This window comes from Cervus elaphus, chromosome 24, assembly GCF_910594005.1.
Source record: "Cervus elaphus chromosome 24, mCerEla1.1, whole genome shotgun sequence".
In the NCBI taxonomy this organism is placed as follows: Eukaryota; Metazoa; Chordata; class Mammalia; order Artiodactyla; family Cervidae; genus Cervus; species Cervus elaphus.
Window position 1 is genome coordinate 62,449,193 of NC_057838.1, and position 19,766 is coordinate 62,468,958.

Here is a 19,766-nt window from a genome sequence, read left to right on the forward strand (position 1 = left end):
CAGTACACTATGAAAAACTATAATGGGGAAGAGTAATTTTAAAAGATTATTTTAAAGAAAAGATTATATATATATTTGCAACTGAATCACTTTGTTGTTTCTAACACACCATTGTAAATCAACTGTACTTCAATTTAAAAATTGATTAAAAGATTTTCTATGAATTGAAAAATATGAAATAAAATTATTGCAAGGAAATAAATCTTTATGATTTAGAGTAGGCTGAGATTTCTTACGTATGATACAGAGAGCAAAAGATTTGAAAAGTAGACTTCCCTGGTGGTCCAGTGGTTGAGAATCTGCCTGCCAATGCAGGGGATAGGGCTTTGATCCCTGGTCTGGGAAGAGTCCACGTGTCGCAGGGCAATGAAGCTTTTGAGCCACAACTACTGAGCCTGTGCTCTAGAGCCCTGAACTGCAGCTATTAAAACCTGTGCGCCGGGAACCTGTGCTCTACAACAAGAGAAATCACTGCGATGAGAAGCCTGCTCCGCACAAGGAAGAGTAGCCCCTGCTCTTCGTGATTAGAGAAAGCCTGTGGCACAGCAACGGAGACCCAGTGTGGTCAAAAACAAATCAATTCATTAAAATAAAATAGGTCAAAAACAAATCAATTAATTAAATAAAATTATAAAAAAGATTTGAAAGGAAATCTGCTAAGCTTACTTATATATTAGTTCTTTGTATTTCAAACTATAGTTTATCTCAAAAACACTGGAAATAACTTCTTATCTAAACAGAATGCTCCCATGTTAAGAAAAATTAAGGTTGCACAATAGTTTATTATGTGGCTCTACCATAGCAATTTAAACAGTCCCTTAGATTTGGGCAGTGAGGTGGTTCCTAATATGTGGCAATTACAACCTGTTTTTACAATGCCGCAAAAACAGCCAGTTTATTTTTAATCATTGAAGGTGCACCGTCAATAAATTCCCTTGTGGCACTGGGAGTTCAGAGGACCTAAGTATATACAGTTTGTTAGATTTTGCCAAAGACAAACATGAGACAAGTGAAAGCCGCTCAGTCGTGTCCGACTCTTTGTGACCCCAAGGACTATACAGTCCGTGGAATTCTCCAGGCCAGAATACTGGAGCGGGTAGCCTTTCCCTTTCTCCAGGGGGTCTTCCCAACCCAGGGATCGAACCCAGGTCTCCCGCATTGCAGGTGGATTCTTTACCAGCTGAGTCACAAGGGAAGCCCAAACTTGAGAAGGGCAGGCAAAAATCTGGAAGAAAATATTTGTAAAGTATGCAAAAAATAAGACCGGTATACACAGTATGTAAAAATCTCAAGAAAAGCAGTTTAGATGAGGGCAAGCAATTTGCGAAAATAAAAGGCAGCTCCCTGAAGATGCAACCCAAATGACTAATGAACTCCAAAAAGGTATAAACTTTGCAAGCAAAGAGAGGATATTGAGGATGTACATCTTCCATATACTGCTTCTGGGAATACAAATTGAGAGCCATTTTGGAAAGACATTTGAAATCTATTGTAAGGACTATGGACATACTCCCAAATCTAGCAATTCTTCTATATGTTTATGCTTCCCTGGTGGCTCAGTGGTAAAGAATCTGCCTGCCAATGCAGGAGATGTGGGTTTGATCCCTGGGGTTGGAGGATGCCCTGGAGAAGGAAAAAAAAACCACATTCTAGTATTCTTGCCTGGGACACTCCCAAAGACAGGGGAAACCTGGTGGGCTATGGCCCATGGGGTCACAAAGAGTTGGACACAAAAGCTAAACAACAACAATATATATTAATATGTATATATCTCCTCAAATAATGCTTTGAAAACGGCTTTTATCCCTTCATTAATTTCCTATGTAGAAATTTTAAATCTTTAGGGAAATCTTAAAGTCACAAAGCAGGGCTTACCAGCTTGCTGTCTGATCCCTCTTTGTGCATTCCAGGTGACAGCAGTTCTTGAGGTATGGATAACAGTTTCCCTCTCCCCGTGTGAACACATGCAGAGTGAACACATCCATGGATGCAGTAAGGACATGGAGAGAACCCTTCAAAGGATACCAGGGGGTGAGCGGGCCAGAGTCAAAGGCAGAGCAACGAGAAGTGGAAGAAGGATCACACGTACCTCGCATACACTGCCGATGATCGTAAATGCACCCCAACAGAGAGTAGACACTGGGAGCTAGGACATGCTCTCCTTGTCCAGCATGAAGAATCCAGGAGCAGTCTTCACCCCGTTCCCCAATGACCTGGGTCCCCATGACCCAAGACAGGGATAGGTAATCAGTTGATCATGTGCAGGGTGTTGAGGAGTCAAAGATTTGGCTCATAGATAAAAAGAGGGGAGAATGTGGAGCCCTATACCAAGGCCGCAGATGCAGGGCCCCACACCGAGGTCATCTTTGGAACTAAGCACCCTAGCAACTATTGCTGTGAACCCCCCGATCTAAACCCCCAAATCCTTGACCCCGTGAAAGTGAAAGTTACTCCGTCATGTCCAGTTCTTTGAGACTCATGGACTATACAGTCCATGGAATTCTCCAGGCTAGAATACTGGAATGGGCAGGCCATCCCTTCTCCAGGGGACCCCTGACCCTATACTAGGTAAAAATACCCACCCTAGTACTCACCCTGTAGCAAGCTAACCAATTACCTAATGCCACCCTTCCAACAGGACTTTTCTTTGTCTCAAGACCCCAAAAATTGGCTACTAATCCACGAAAGAGGTTGGCTCTCCCTAGTCTGTCAGGGGTGCTTACAGTGCCCTCGGTATGTCTGCTCTTTGTTCTTAATAAACTCACTCCTTTCTGAAATACTCTGGACATTCATTTCCCACCCATGTTCAGACCCTGGCACTCTACATTCCACCCAGCTCTCTGAGCAGACAGGTTTGGATTCCCATCATGCTAGGAATGCTCATTCCCAGATATTCAAAGATTTTTCTAATTGGCTACTCAATGTGCCATTACTGAACTATACCTTGTGAGTAGCAGAGGTTCTATACCATATTGCCTTACTAGCAGTCTCTTATGGTTCAGAAAAATATTCCCTCTTGATCCTTCTTCCCATATCTAGAGTTATACTGTTATAATCATTGATATCATATGGAAGTATGTATCATCATTTTATCAAAGACTCAGTCACACATTTAGTAATGTAAGAGACAACAATTTTGTAAAACAGGTTAAATAAATAATAGCTAACAGTATTAGTAAGTAAGTAATAATTAAAATCAAGAACTTCCATCAGATGTATTCCAGAATATACCTAGGTTATCTGACTTAGTCTGTTGAATGATTATAGCCTGGTGTTAATCTCCTGGCTGTAGATCATGGAGCATCTGATCTTTATCCAAAGATTGATTGTGAAGTTAGGCTTTAGAAACAAGCTTAGAATGTCCCTTTTAATAACTTAATTAAATTTAGTAACAAACAATATAACATAATATCAAGGAACTAGCTCAGAAGTGAGTCTTGGTGAACACAGACCTTAATGAACAAAACTAGAATTTAATATTTAGTGAAACTTATTTTTTCCATTGTGAGGGCATTAACCCTACAGCCAGGGGAAGGTGTAACCCATCAAATAAAAAACGAGATTTACCAAGGAGCCAGGAAAAGCCAAGCACCCATCTTGGAATTCCCATAGCTTCTGACCATTTGATTTACAGTTACTGTTCATCCATTTCAAATTCCCTGATTTAGAAGTAGGCTGTCGACATGTTTTAAGGACATTAGGATAGCAGAAGTCTGACAATGAGGGGTTAATTTTTGTAGAAGTAGAATGAACTTTATCTGCCTGTGCCATAATCATAGATCTTTGTGAAAGCATGATCTTTGGCATCATGCTTTCTTTAGCATCAATTCTTCAAAAGCATCAATTCTTCAGCGCTCAGCTTTCTTTATAGTCCAACACTCACATCCATACATGACTACTGGAAAAACCATAGCTTTGACTAGATGGACCTTTGTTGGCAAAGTATTGTCTCTGCTTTTTAATATGCTGTCTAGGTTGGTCATAACTTTTCTTCCAAGGAGCCAGCGTCTTTTAATTTCATGGCTGCAGTCACCATCTGCAGTGATTTTGAAGCCCCAAAATAAAGTCTGTCATTGTTTCCACTGTTTCCCCATCTATTTGCAATGAAGTGATGGGACCAGATGCCATGATCTTAGTTTTCTGAATGTTGAGTTTTAACTTTTTCACTCTCCTTTTTCACTTTTATCAAGAGGCTCTTTAGTTCTTCTTCACTTTCTGCCATTAAGTGTGGTGTCATCTGCATATCTGAGGTTATTGATCTTTCTCCCAACAATCTTGATTATAACTTGTGCTTCATCCAGCCTAGCATTTCTCATGATGTACTCTGCACATAAGTTAAATAATCAGGGTGACAATATACAGCCTTGATGCACTCCTTTTCCAATTTGGAACTAATCTGTTGTTCCATGTCCAGTTCTAACTGTTGCCTCTTGACCTGCATACAGATTTCTCAGGAGGAGAAGGGGATGAAAGAGGATGAGATGGTTGGATGGCATCACCGACTCAATGGACATGAGTTTGAGTAAGCTCCGGGAGTTGGTGATGGACAGGGAAGCCTGGCGCGCTGCAGTTCATGGGGTTGCAAAGAGTCGGACATGACTGAGCGACTGAACTGAACTTTACCAAAGTAACAAGATTTTAAAAACAAATATAAATCACTTAAAAGCAAATAAATTCATATATTTTGCTATCAAAAGTTAACATTCCTAGAAAACTTTGCTCTCTTAACAGAGAGAGAAAACCAAATTCCAGTCTGGTACCAGCTTGTAGTCACTGTGAAACAATAGTTTTTCACTTAGCTACAGTCACAATAAAAAATTTCAAAGGCAGATCAATGTCTTCAGAAAACTTGAACTATGCATCCTACTTTTCTTAAGCAACCATGAAATGTCCTTTATATCAGCCCTCTGTAGACTGGTAAATGTTAATCACCCAAAGCTCTTACTTGCATTTTTTTCTTAAAAGTTTCTTCACATTGAGTTACTTTCCTTGCTGACAAATTTGCAACAGATATAATAAGACCTTCCTGCTGGAAGGGTGGCATTTGGTGATTGGTTAGGGTTACTATAGGGTGAGTAGTAGGGTGGGTATTTTACCTAATATGGGGTCAGGGAGCTGGCCGGTTTAGATCTGGGGGGCTCATGGCAAAGGATGCTATGGGGCTCAGTCAGTTCCAGAGATGACCCTGGTGTGGGGCTCTGCATCCGTGGCCGTGGGATAGGCCTCCACATAGAGGTCAGAACCATGGGCGTTAGGGTCAAGTTAGCAGGGGTCAACGACCAGGTGAAGAAATCTTTGGCACCCTTAACACAGATAGACCTATTGACATACATTTATAGACAAAAAAAAAAAAAGGAAGGCACGTGTGTATTGGGGGAGAAAGCCAGCACTTCTCATGTGGCGTAGCCTACCTCGGATGACTATCCAACCCCTAGTCCTCTCAGTTGTTAGATCAAAAGTAGCAAATTCCGTCTTTTTGAAATATCAGTGTTACCCTGTGTGTCCTCCTTGGGATCCAGGAGGCTCTGCAGCATGATGAAAATGGGAGGGAGACAGGGGAGCTTTATCTTCTGACTTCTCAGTAAGCACTCCGTAAAAAATAGCTATGGAGAGATGACTGCCCATGTCATCAGATGAAGGGGGAAGTCGTAGCATCTCAGGACAGGAGTGGCTCCAGAACAGCCTCCTTCAAAAGGCTCGTTTGTAGCAAAGCTTTATTCTGAATCTCAGGAAGCACTGAGTGGTCCCTGCTTGTCACTTGGTAACTGTTTGCCAACCCTGCCTGTCGTGGACAGACATAGAGCAGTGTCCCTGAAGTTTCTCTTCTTGCCAAGGTGGACCCCTGATCACGAGGTTGGCTGAACAGAAGGGAAGATCTTGGAAAACTAGTCAAGTTCTACTTTGCGTTTGCTGTCTTCTCTCTTAGCTCTTTATTCTTTGGCACCCCGTCCACATAAGCCATGCTAAAAATGGCCTGCTTACAGGCTAGAGATTTTCTCAGAGTGACATTCGGAGCTGATGCATTTTTGTTCACTTCTGCACTTCTTTGTGGGCTTCCCTGGTGGCTCAGATGGTAAAGAATCTGCTTGCAATGCAGGAGACCAGGGTTCAGGCCCTGGGTCAGGGAGATCCCCTGGAGAAGGAAATGGCAACCTTCTCTAGCATTTTTGCCTGGAGAATTCCAAGGAGCCTGGTGGGCTACAATCCATGAAGTCACAAAGAGTCAGACATGACTGAGCAACTTTCACTACCTCTTAATTCCCAGCCAAAGTAAATAAAAAATAAAGTATGGAAAGCAAAAGTGAATAAGGTTCCTGAAGATCCTTATGTCTTGATATCTTTTACCCTCCTCCATCTCTCTGGCTGATTAAGGCTTCATGAGCAAATTTTTATTAAGAAATGTTTGTCTTTGCAATTGGATATTATTGCTTTCGAGAACGTTGTTTCTTGGCTATAGGAATGGATTCAAAATGTGATACAGTCTTGGAGAGGTGGGAGCAGTATGTCTGGTCCTTACTAAGTTCTGTGAAAGTTTCACTAAGTTTTTCTAATACTGCTTAACCTCACCTTCCTAAAGCTTGACCCTCTCCTCCTGAAGTTAGCAGAGTAGCACCTGTCTTTGGCAAGTTATGTTCATGTGTCTCAGATGCAGAGATCCATTTCTTGCCAGGAGAGCTGTGTAGCAAACCAACACTGCATTGAAATGCATTCACTTCAGAAACGTTCCTTAACTCAGGCCCTGTCAACGTGTAGATGTCACCTTCACAACTGCCAAAGCAACGATGAAACCAAAGCGTCACTATCACGCCCATGGAAAGAAACACGAAATCCTCAAGTACAGGAAACAGTACTGTCAGCCGCAAGATATGCCACCAGTTCTTTAATCACATAATGGAGGTTAACACTTCTGACCAGGACTCCCCTGGTGGTCCAGTGGTTAAGAATCCGCCTGCCAATGCAGGGGCACAGGTTCAATCCCTGGTCCAGGAAGATTCCACATGCAGTGCAACTAAGTCCATGCATTGAAACTATGGCGCCTGCGTGCCTGGGGCACATGCTCTGCAGTAAGAGAAGCCACCGCAATGCGAAGCCTGAGCACTGCAACTAGAGAAGCTTGCATGCAGCAGTGAAGATGCAGCATAGCCAAAATAAATGAATAAATAAAATATTTAGAAAGCAAAAAAGAAAGTAAAACCTCTGCTTAGTCTACTTCGCAAAGTTTGGGGGATAATCCCAAGAAATAACACATTGTAAGCACCGAAGTCCTTTCTCAAAGATAATTACTCACTAGTACATCAACACTATTCTATTATCGCGATGTCTCCCTAAAACCATATCTCCTTGTCCCCACATAGTCCTTGTCCAAGCCCATGTACTATATAATACTGCACACTTGAAAGAAGAGACATAGGTATGAAATAATTCAGAAAAATATTTTTTAGAAGAATGGCTGGCAGCTTCCCTGGTGGATCAGTGGTAAAGACTCTGCTTGCCAATGCAGGAAACATGGGTTCGATCTCTGGTCTGGGAATATCCCACATGCTGCAGAGCAACTAAGCCCATGTGCCACAACTACTGAAGCCCATGTGCCCCCTAGAGTCTGTGCTCAGCAATAAGAGAAACCACCACATCGCAACTAGTCAGCAGCCCCTACTTCCCACAACTAGAGGATAGCCTGAGAAGCAAGAACACCCAGCACACCCAAAAAGAACAAATAAATAAACATCTTACATAAAAAGGAATGCCTGGGGCAATGTACCTGAAGTAGGTCAAAGCCCAAGATGGTATAGAGGTTTGTGTGGCCAACATTTACCGCTATATTGTGACTCTCAGCATACATGATAGGAATGACCTCAAGAAGACAGGGAATTGGAAAGGAAGTAGGGAGTCAAGAGATACCTGGAGTAACAGGCACGCTCGGACTTGGAGTACAAAATGAAGTAGAGCAAAGGCTAAAAGAGTTTTGCCAAGAGAATGCACTGGTCATAGAAAACACCCTCTTCCAACAACACAAGAGACGATTATACACATGGACATCCCCAGATGGTCAATACTGAAATCAGATTGATTATATTGTCTGCTGCCAAAGGTGGAGAAGCTCTATACAGTCAGCAAAAACAAGACCCGAAGCTGACTGTGGCTCAGATCATGAGCTACTTATTGCAAAATTCAGACTGAAATTGAAAAAGTAGGGAAAACTACTAGGCTGTTCAGGTGTGACCTAAATCAAATCCCATATCATTATATAGTGGAGGTGATGAGTAGATTCAAGGGATTAAGTTTGGTAGAGAGAGTGTCTGAAGAACTAGACAGAGGTTCATAACATTGTATAGGAGATGGTGACCAAAACCATCCCAAGAAAAAGAAATGCAAGAAGGCAAAGTGGTTGTCTGAGGAGGCTTTAAAATAGCTGAGAAAGGAGAGAAGTGAAGGCAAAGGAGAAAGGGAAAGATATACCCGAATGAATGCAGAGTTCCAGAGAATAGCAAGGAGAGATAAGAAAGCCTTCTTTGGTGAACAATGCAAAGAAATAGAGGAAAACATTAGAATGGGAAAGACAAGAGATCTCTTCAAGAAAATAAGATATCAAATGAACACTTCATTAAAAGATGGGCACAATAAAGGACAGAAAGTGCAAGTACATACCAGAAGCTAAGAAATTAAGACGAGATGGCAACAATACACAGAAGAATTATATAAAAAAGATCTTAATGACCCAGATAACCATGATAGTGTGATCTCCCACCTAGAGCCAGACATTCTGGAGTGTGAAGTCAAGTGGGCCTTAGGAAGCATTACTGCAAACAAAGCTAACGGAAGTGGTGGAATTCCAGCTGAGCTATTTCAGATCTTAAAAGTTGATGCTGGTAAAGTGCTTCACTCAACATACCAGCAAATATGGAAAACTCAGCAGTGGTCACAGGACTGGAAAAGGTCAGTTTTTGTTCCAATCCCAAAGAAAGGCAATGCCAAAGAATGTTCAAACTACCGCACAACTGCACTCATCTCACACGCTAGTAAAGTAATCCTCAAAATTCTCCAAGCCAGGCTTCAACAGCATGTGAACCGTGAACTTCCAGATGTTCAAGCTGGTTTTAGAAAAGGCAGAGGAACCAGAGATCAAATTGCCAACATCTATTGGATGTGGTGACTAACTTCCTTTAGAAAAAGTTATTTAAGAGAGTACCCTTCTAGTTTCTTCTTTCCCCAGCTTTACTGAGATGTAATTGACATACAACACTGTATGAGAATTCTAATAGACTTTTATTTCATCATTTCCCTGCTGACGCTTATTTTCATAAAAGAGTATTTGTCGTAGTTCAGAAGACCCTGTATTTGAAGATCATTGTCTAAGTTTTTAAGGGGAAGAGAGAAATACAAACAGGGAAAGCAAGTAAAATACAACCGTTCGGGAACTACTTTGCATTCTTCCAGCGGCATATTCAGTGCTTCTTGCACACGTTTGCTCCTCCAGATCTAAGACCTTTGTGGTCCTTGGAAGTAAGCTGAGTTAGAGACAACTTTCTGAAAAAGCCAACATAACAAATGCCAGTAGCTGACAGAGAAGCAGTAGAAGAGATAACAGAGATGCTCGATGACTAAAGAGAGTTTATTTTACAAAGTCATTTCATGCTACCAATAGCATGTATAAGCTTATATATAGAAATATACATTAAAAAGTGAATTCTTATGTGGAGAGATGAGAACTCTCCTACACTGTTGGTGGGAGTGTAAATTGGTACAGGCACTATGGGGAACAGTATGGAGGTTTCTTAAACAACTAAAAATAGAACTACCATATGACCATGTAATCCCACTCCTGGGCATATATCCAGAGAAAAACATGGTCCAAAAGGATACATGCACCCCAATGTTCATTGCAGCACTGTTTATAATAGCCCAAGACATAGAAGCAACCTAAATGTTCATCAATAGAGGAATGAAAAAGGAGGATGTGGTGCATATATACAATGGAATATTACTCAGCCATTAAAAAGAATGAAATAATGCCATTTGCAGCAACATGGATGAAACTAGAGACTGCCACACTGAGTGAAATAAGTCAGACAGAGAAGGAGAAATATTGTATGACATCCCTTATATGCAGAATGTAAAAAGAAATGATACAAAGGAACTTATTCACAAAAGAGAAACAGGCTCACAGACTTAGACATGAACTTCAGGTTACTGGGGAAAGGATGAGGGGAAGTGAAAGTTAGTGAGTTTGAGATCGACATGTGCATACTGCTATATTTAATATAGATAACTGGGCTTCCCTGGTGGCTCAGTGGTAAAGAATCCACCTGCCAATGCAGGAGACACGGGTTCAATCCCTGATCCAGGAAGACCCCACATGCTGTGGAGCAACAAAGCCCATGCACCACAACTATTGAGTCTCTGCGCTATAGCCTGCGAGCCCCAACTACTGAGCCCACGTGCTGCAATTTCTGAAGCCTGCACCTTAGAGCCTGTGCTATGCAGCAAGAGAACCCACACAAGGAGAAGCCCGTGTACAGCTGGAGAGCAGTCCCCACTCACCGCAACTAGAGAAAAATCCACACAGAGACCCAGCAGAGCCAAAAACAAATAAATAAATAAAGTTATGTTTTAAAAAATAAATAAAATAGATAACCAGGAAGGACCTACTGTGTAGCACAGGGAACTCTGTTCCATATTACCTGGCAGCCTGGATGGGAGGGGAGTTTGGGGGAGAATGGACACATGCATATGGATGGCTGAGTCCCTTTGCTGTCTACTTGAACACAACATTGTTAATCGGTTATAATCTAACATAAAACAAAAAGGTTTTACAAATTGAATCCAGCTTCTAGAGTCTAAATGAAAAAGTCACAGGCTACCAGTTAGAACACCTGACTTGAAACCTTGTTTCTGTTACCAATTCTGAGTATCATTTTCCTCCCAGCACTTGTTTCTTGTGATTTAACAGGATGGACACAGACTAGCATTAACTGTGCAGCTCATTGGCCAGATTCGCCCTGTGCACATCCCAGGCAGAAAGCTTGCGTTCTGAGGACACTGTACAAATGACAACCTTCTCCTCTCCACCAGTGTGGTCACTTCCTGAAAGATAGGCCACAGGTCCTAAGATTCCTTGAAGAAAAACAGCCACGGGCAATACTTGGTCACCAGATGGTTGAGGGATGATGATCCAGTTGAAATAAAGAAAATTCCAGTAAGATGTTAGGTTTTCCTCCATTGTCTTTGGAGGGTTTGGTTACTATTAATACTCAACAGAGAAGAGGATAGAAACTGGGCTTTCAGAATCATGCAAACATGGGTTTCCATGGCAGATGGGCTGTTTGGGAGATACTGGTCAACTTGCTTTTAAAAAAAGGAAAATTTTTTTTAAACCTCAGTGCACACAGATATAAAACAGGGATAAAAAATCTTTCCATCAGGGAACTATTCTAAGTTTTAAAAGAGGTACCAGGAATAAAGCAAGCTGTAGAACCTCTGTTATTTAAATGTTCCCTTTTTATTCAAAATTTTTATTCTAGGAGGTCTGAGAGGCTTTTAAAAAGGGGGATAACAGGGCCTGAGTTTATGCTGTGAAAAACCACAAGTTCCTCCAGGCAGCTTGGATCACAGAGGACAAGGGAGGAAGCAGGGAGACCTGTGATACCCAGAGAGGAACCCATCCCATGAACTTTTAATTCCTTTTGTCTTTACTGCATGAGAACACAGAAAATATAGAGTGGATTTCTCACATCGAGTTCCTCTAGGGTACCCTCTGCCACACCGAGGTTCCCAGTTGCTTCTTTGTAGAAAAAGTTCCCAGGCTGTGCCAACGCCATCCGATGCTTCCACTTTGCTGGTTCAGGCGAGTATGGCTTCCGTGCCTGTGTGCCCCTGTGAGAAGATTCAGGAGCTGCATTTCCTCAGACACAGGCTTCTGGAAGCAGGGTCACCACCGGGACCCTTGAACCCTTTTATCTACTGTAACCTTCACCCGTGCCTCTCATAACAGCCCCTGTAGAGTCCTCCCCAAGGTCACAGAGTGGGAGGCCTTGCACCAAGGCCACTGAAGCAGAGCCCAGAACCAAGGTGACCTCTGAAGCTGACTGAGCCCCTTTGTAACTGGGGCCAGAAGACCCCCAATACCACCAGTAGGCTTCCTGACCCCATAATAGGCAAAGATGTCTACCCCGGTAGTCACGCTATACTGCCCTAACCAATCACCTAATGCCAACATTCCAGCAGGAATTTGCTTCATCTTGAGGTTATAAACACTGGCTACTAACCCACCAGAGCATCGACTTTCCCTGGTCTGACAGGAGGTCGACCCGCTGTGCTCACAGTGCCCACACTGTCTCTGCTCTTTCTTCTTAATAAACACACTCCCTTCTGAAATGCTCTGTCTGGAAATTCTCTTCCAACCCTCGCTTGGACTGCCAAGGCAAGTTGCACACCTAAGGTTGCCTAAGCTGCAACCTGACATTCTCCTCACCCTCGAGACACACCTGGCTTCCCGCCTCACCCCACCCTGCTCTCAGCTCCGCAGCTGACCACGCTCAGCAACCTTGTTCCAATACGAAGGGAGAGAAAGCAAGAGATAAGCAGGCAGTCAGTACCTGAACACTGGCTCCTCCCCTGCTATCATTTGTTCCGGAAGCAAGGCCCACGTGGTTAACCCCAGCTCTCAAAGCCCCCCTAGTCTGGGGAAAGGGGACAGGATAACAGCAGGGGCCACCACTGCTAATATGCGCCCTTGGGATTCCCACCAGAGTTCAGGGGGAGACATGTGGGTTTCCTGGAGCTTGAAATGGGAACCTCCAGGACACTTTAGTCAGCACAACTCCCCGGGATCCATTTGTCATTTTCATTTAGCAACATGGAGGTCCTCAGAGTGAAGGACGCTAAACCCAAAGCACTCGATACCTCGCTCTGCTACTCTGCAAACGGGTGCTCAAAGGGGCACGGGCATATCAGACCTGAACGGTCAGGTCCGAATAAGGTGAATTTAAGGAACCAAGAAAGACTGTGGTGTCATGCTGGAGTAGCCAAGATTCAAGGCTGAGAGAGAGGTGAAAGGGGTCTTGCATAGGACTGCCAAGGTGGAAAGGTGTCAGGAGGGGCTGGTTAATTCAGACGAGGTGATGAGCATTTACCTTGATCACTTCAGAGACCTGTAGCAAGCTGATCGTGTCCAGGAATGAGACAACTCTCAACCTCCGCATGGCTGGCAACAGGCCGGCCCTTACACAGCCTGAGGCCACGCCAAGCCTCCAACCCACCCCCTCCAGCTTGCTTTGTATTTAAAGACTTGGCCCAAGTCTGCAGCCCACCTGACTCTGATAAAAAACAGGCTGCAGGGGTGTAAATTCAGAGCCTGCCCTCCGCTTCAGCATCTCTCCTGGGGCCTGATCCACATGCCTCACAGCGGTGGGGGGGGGTGGGGGGGACGACACAACTTAAACAACAGAAGTAATATTGTAGCAAATTCAACAAAGACTTTAAAAATGGTCCACATCTGAAAAATCTTAAAAAAAAAAATACAAACCTGACACCTACAGGAAGACCTCATTTTTCATCCCACTGAATTAGGTTCATATGAAACTGGTTTGAAGAGAATGTGGTTTAAATAGAAACTGTCATAAAGGGGGGGAAATTCTGGCTTAAAGTGAGATAAAAAGAGTCTTATGGTGTCTCTTGTATCAATAATTCTAGTCTCTTGTAAGTCTTTCCATTTCCCTGAATTATGCCATTTTACTAATTATAAGATGAAAATCTCTGGTTTTTGGTTTATCTAATTCAAATGAATGAACAAGAACTTGACCAACTGCTACCTTTAATATGAACAAAAAGTTCATGTTAGAATTTGTTAGTCTCATATATATCCTGAACTTGTCTTCCAATATGTTCACAGATGGACAAATAACTGATGGGAGGGAAACTTGATGATAAGCTTCCTTCCAGCTCTAATGGTCCAGGACATTGAATGTTAGAACTGATTTTCAGGTTGCTTCATGTTCTTACCCTCTACAATGTAGGAAAGATGATTTCAAACCGACTGTGCTTTGGAATCTCTCTCGTGGTTCCTCTCTCTCTCTCTGACTAGCATTTCTGCAATTTCTTAAGGTTTTTCACTCTCTCAGTCTCCAGCCTATGGGTTCTTGTTTACACAACAAACATGAATTAAATCAACATTGAAAGGAAGCAAGGCATTATCATTTTGTTCATATATTCTTTTTTCCTTGCCTTCTTCAGAACAAATCTACATTTTTCAGATAAATATTGATGAGCCCATGGAGTTCAAGATGAGGTCTCCATGGGACCTTCTCAAGGGACCATTGACAGATACCAACTTTACAAATCAAATAAACTTTTGCTGTTTTGGGGGGAGAAACAAATTAGGAAAATTATTAATTATAGACAATTGATAAACATTTGTATATTGAATTTCCATAAGGAAAAAAGGCCAAAAGCAACCTTCGATTACCTGGAATAGAAAGCGGTTCACATTCGCTTTCTTTCTGCAGGGCGAAGACTACTTTTCTTCTGTATGTCACAATATAATCTGAAGGGATTTTGATCATTTTGACATTCCAATACACTGATGACATCATGCTAACTGGATCTCATGAATAGGCTATAGGAAGTTCTCTGGAAGATCTGGTAAGATACATGTATACCAGAGGGTAGGATAAACACTTAAGTCCTCCCTTTTTTCACTTCTGAAATATTTAACAGGGTTGCCAACACAGCAATGTATGCCTCTATGCTTAGATTCTTCAAAACCACAGTTGCACTGAGGCTTCTGTAGCCATCCGCTCCCCAAAACTTCCTTCATGCTTAATTCAAGAGCTACTTCTATGTAATTATGTTAATTTTCTTGCCAAAAATTTGGACACAAACATCATTGTTCAGTCGCTAAGTCATGTCCAACTATTTGCAACCCTGTGGACTATGGCATGCCAGGCTTCCCTGTCTTTCCTCACCTCCTGGAGTTTACACAAACTCATGTCCATTGAGTCGGTGATGCCATCCAACCATCTCATCCTCTGACATTACCTCTTTGTTAGAATGAAATGGGTGAAAAAATGGTCCTTATTTACTTCTATATCCTTGGTAGCCCCCTTACGCACTGTGTGTGTGTGTGTTTCTATTTCACCCTTAATATCATAGATGCCTGGGTATCTGAGATTTGTGATGAAGTATATGGAACTACCATTCAGGGAAATTAATCTCTCAAAAGAACCATTAATCTATCTGGAAAGTGGAATTACATTCTCCATACTCATCTATTACATCTGAGAATATCTGCTTCCCATCACTAGAAATCTCCAGAGTGTTTCTCTTCTAATTAATTGTGACAGTCTCTTTGGGCATTTTCATTAACCACCAGTAATTGTTTATAATAAGTAAGACGATGAACAAATATTTTTTCTGTCAATTAACATGCTATATCCCCTTGCCGCCACTGTCATTCCTGCTGCAGATGACATGATAGTCCCAGGAAATGGAAGGAGATGAGATCAGAGGTTCCCAGAGTTATAACCCCGAGCGTGGTGCTCCTTTGCCACATACATAGAGACTGTCATCCTGAGCCACTGTTCTAGCATCAGCCGTGCGTTAGGTGAGTATTCACATATCTCAGGTGAAAGGGACACTTAGAAAAGAGATGCAAACCAGCCTATCCAATGGGCAGGGGGGTGGGTAACAGTTGTTTTCTGAGACTTTCAAAGACCTGGTCTACCCTCTTCTCCTCAGTCAGCCTAAGATACCACTTATTTTGTCTTCTAGCAAAAGTGTGGGCTGAATTTATCTACCTCTTCTGTCTGATGAAAGTATTTACTTCCATCTGCAAAGTAAGAATTGTAACACACACATCTCAAGATATTTAAATAGTTCAGATGAGACAATCAAAATGATTATCACAAGGATTATATTTCATATATATATATATAAAAATATTTTTTGGCCAAGCCACAGGGCATGCATCCTGACCAGGGGTCAAACCCACACCCCCTGCAGTGGAAGTGCAGAGTTTTAACCAGTGGACCACCAGGGAAGAAGTCTCTTATTTTATTTATTTTTTATGTTTTTCAGGTATGTTTGTACCTACCTTCCCTCTGGGCTCTGGCTGGATGAGCCTCAATGTATTTTTAAAAATGAGAACAGGATTCATTAGGGTCCCTGTTGTAATAGGCTTACAACACTATTTGTGTCCTCTTCCATTAAGTATTTGTTGGCTTGAGAAAGGATCAGTCACTGTTAAGTGAGAGCGTGTTGAACACCATGAAATGCTGTGAGGGTACTGCTTAGAGGAGAAAGCAAACTGAACACTTGCTGATAGTGTCAGAGCTGTTGCCATTGTTTTCATAAAGTATATAAAGCTGAGGGGTTTCCCACTCATAACTGGCCTTTTATGTGACTCCTTATGCCATCATGAGCTTCCCCAGTGGCACAGTGGTAAAGAATCCACCTGCCAATGCAGGAAATGCAGGTTCAATCCCTGGGTCTGGAAGATCCCCTGGAGAAGGAAATGGCTACCTACTCCAATATTCTTGCCCAGAGAATCCCAAGGACAGAGGAGCCTGGTGGGCTGCAGTCCGTGGGGTGGCAAAGAAATGGATGTGACTGAGAGAATAAACATTAAACTTAACTATCCCTTTACACACCCAAAATGTGATCTTGTCATCCTCTCTGAGTCCTAAGGGAACTTTCTAAGATATTGCAACATAAAAAGTGCCATAGCAAAGTGACCAGCGTGCACTGATTGCACAAGAAATTTGTCAAGTTTTAGAGACTGATAAATAACATAGATAGATTTTGGGGAGACTGTCTTCTTGATTTGTAATCAAATTTAGAGGCAGCATGGAAAGCAATAAACTCATCCCGGCCTCATCTGGGATGGTATTTATACTGTTCCGTGGTTTCTCTCTTAACCTACTAACAACTCAGCTCTCAACATCTGCACTTACTGTTTCAGACAGTTTAGATGGTGAGTCATTATCTCTCATTTAACGATCACTCTTTGATTTTGTTAAACTTTCAATTTTTCTGTTTCAGATTCCTGTGTACACCTTTATTGCTTGTATATTTTTCTTCAACTCCTTTTCTCTTATTCAAGGACTGCTACCCTGGTTTCTCTTTCCAATACAGATCCTTCTATAGATCCCTCTTGCACTTTTTAGATATTATTATTTTCATTTGTCATTATTCATTAGTCTTTCATCTAGTGTTACTCAAGCACTGATTCCACAAGGGAAAAAAATTCTTCAATATAAACATATATTGAAAACCTCTTAAAAAAAAACAACAACGAGACTTCTTAATATTCTGATTCTAGCTCTATCATGAGGCTCTCAAGCAGCTCCAACTATCCATTTGCTTACTTTCCCCTCTCTCTCTTCTCCAACCCTCCCATCTACTTGTCTTCAAATATCGTGAAATATACTACCTTTCTATCATATGGCAAAATCTAGACTTCCATGCTTCTGCACTCTACCTCCCAAACTTCAGTGATTTTTCTAATTCAGATTTTCTCATCATGTTAAATATTTCATTAAATGTCTTTTTTGGGAATGAGGTCATGTATTTCAATAAGCACACACATTTGGGCGTTCTGTATCTGAACTCTTGATGAGAACTTAGAAAGAACAGACTATTCTGCAGGATGGGTTAGACTTCGCACTTTTGTCCTTAACTACTTGGATTTTGTTAGGCTAATCTTCTAAGGATGTGTGTTTGCTGTTCAACACTGACTCTAATTAAAGTTGAATTTTAAAATATTTTAGAGATCTAAATTTTCCTGTGCTATCTTCTATAAAATGTTTCTTTTTACACACAAATATTATGAGCAATATTATAATTTTTCTGTTTTCATTGAAAGGAATAAAATCTTTGAGTTCCCATACTCTTATGGCACTTGCTGGGAGAATTTTGCTTGTTTCTCTATGTTTCACAGCCTGATATAGTTAAAGTGAAAGTCACTCAGTTGTGTCTGACTCTTTGCAACCCCATGGACTATCAGACCATGGAATTCTCCAGCCACAATACTGGAGTGGGTAGCTGTTCCCTTCTTCAGGGAACCTCCACAACCCAGGGATTGAACTCAGGTCTCGTGCATTGCAGGCAGATTCTTTATCAGCTGAGCCACAGAGAAGCCCAAGAATGCTGGAGTGGGTAGCCTATCCCTTCTCCGGCGGATCTTCCTGACTCAGGAATCGAACCGGGGTCTCCTGCATTGTAGGTGGATTCTTTACCAACTGAGCTAGAGAAGCTGCCCATTTTTCTTTCTTTAGTACATATTGAACATTTAACCATGTAAGTCTGGAAACTTCAGAGATTTAAATGATCCCTTTTAATAGTTTTTTTTATTGTTATTTCTTCCTATACATACATTTTTCTACCCTTTTTATTTTTGTTATCCTTACATTTCAATTCTTCATCAATTCCTTCAGGCTACAGATGGTTTTCACAAGTTGATTGTTGATTATTTCCCTGAATCACCCACCCACCAGCTACCAAGTTGGAATGACAACCACTTATCATGGAATGAAGCCTGAAAGAAGGCTTTTTTCCCCCCCTGGACCATGCCATCACCTTGGGATCTTGTAAAGTTCCCCAATTAGGGATTGAACCCTAGCCCTTGGCAGTGAGAGCAAGAAGTCCTAACAATTGGACTGCCAGGGAACTCCCTAGCAGAGGCTGTTTTGTGACTGACCTGAGAACTGGTCTATTTCTAATGCTTGGTTTATTAAAATATCCCATAGATACATAGCTGTATACTTCCGGATATGTAAAGTGTGTTTTCTGTGCTTTGCTTGGGCATTACCCATGTCTCCCAACTTCATGGAAGTGTTTGAACTCTGCTGTGACTCAGTTTTCCCATGCTCTTGGCTGTGGTCCGGAGCTTCCTCAGCTGCTGTCTGGTCCAAACCGCCTCCTGTGCATCTTCGACAGCTGCGTTCTGTCTGACACACCGTCCCCTAGGGGATACCAAACAAGTCGGCTCCTGCCCAAAGCCATCTGCTCTCTTTATTTTCTTAGAAAACACCCATTATTGGACTTTCACCTTTGCTTTATTCATTTGTTTTCTTATTCCTGAAACAAAAACATGCTGCCCTGATGGCTAGAAACTTATAATTCATTTTCAAAATTCTTGGAGTGTTGGTTTATAAAAATCTACTCATTTCTTTATATTTACTTTGTATTCATACTCTGATTGGACTGTATTAATTCTAAGCATTTTTATATAATTTTGTTTTAAAAGACAATGACATTTCCTTATCACTCATAAGTAAATGCTTTACTTGGTTCCTTTTATTGTTCATTCCTCTTTTTTTCTTTCCTCACATAGGCTAGATCAAAAAAATAATTTTTAAAAGTGCAGTGATAATTGCCATTTAAGATTTGTTTCTGCCTAGAAGGTAAATTATCATTTCTATTGTCTATTATCACAAGATAATATTTTTATTATCATTTCTATTATCACAAGATCCATGTAGTTTGTGAATAAATGCTGTTTATCTCTGGGTTATTATGCTTTTAATTTCAATTGAATATAATTTCCTAACATCTGTTTTGATCTCTTATGATTACTTAATAGTGAAATTTAAATTAAATTCACTCATTTAATACTGAAATGGGTTATATTATAAATCTTGAATATACAAGATAAATAAAAAAACAATGGTAATAGAAGAAATAGAATAGCTAACAAAATAAAGAATTAAGAAGTATTTCCTTAAAAAAAGTATTTCCTTATATTTATAAAAAATGAGGTATTTCATTTAGAA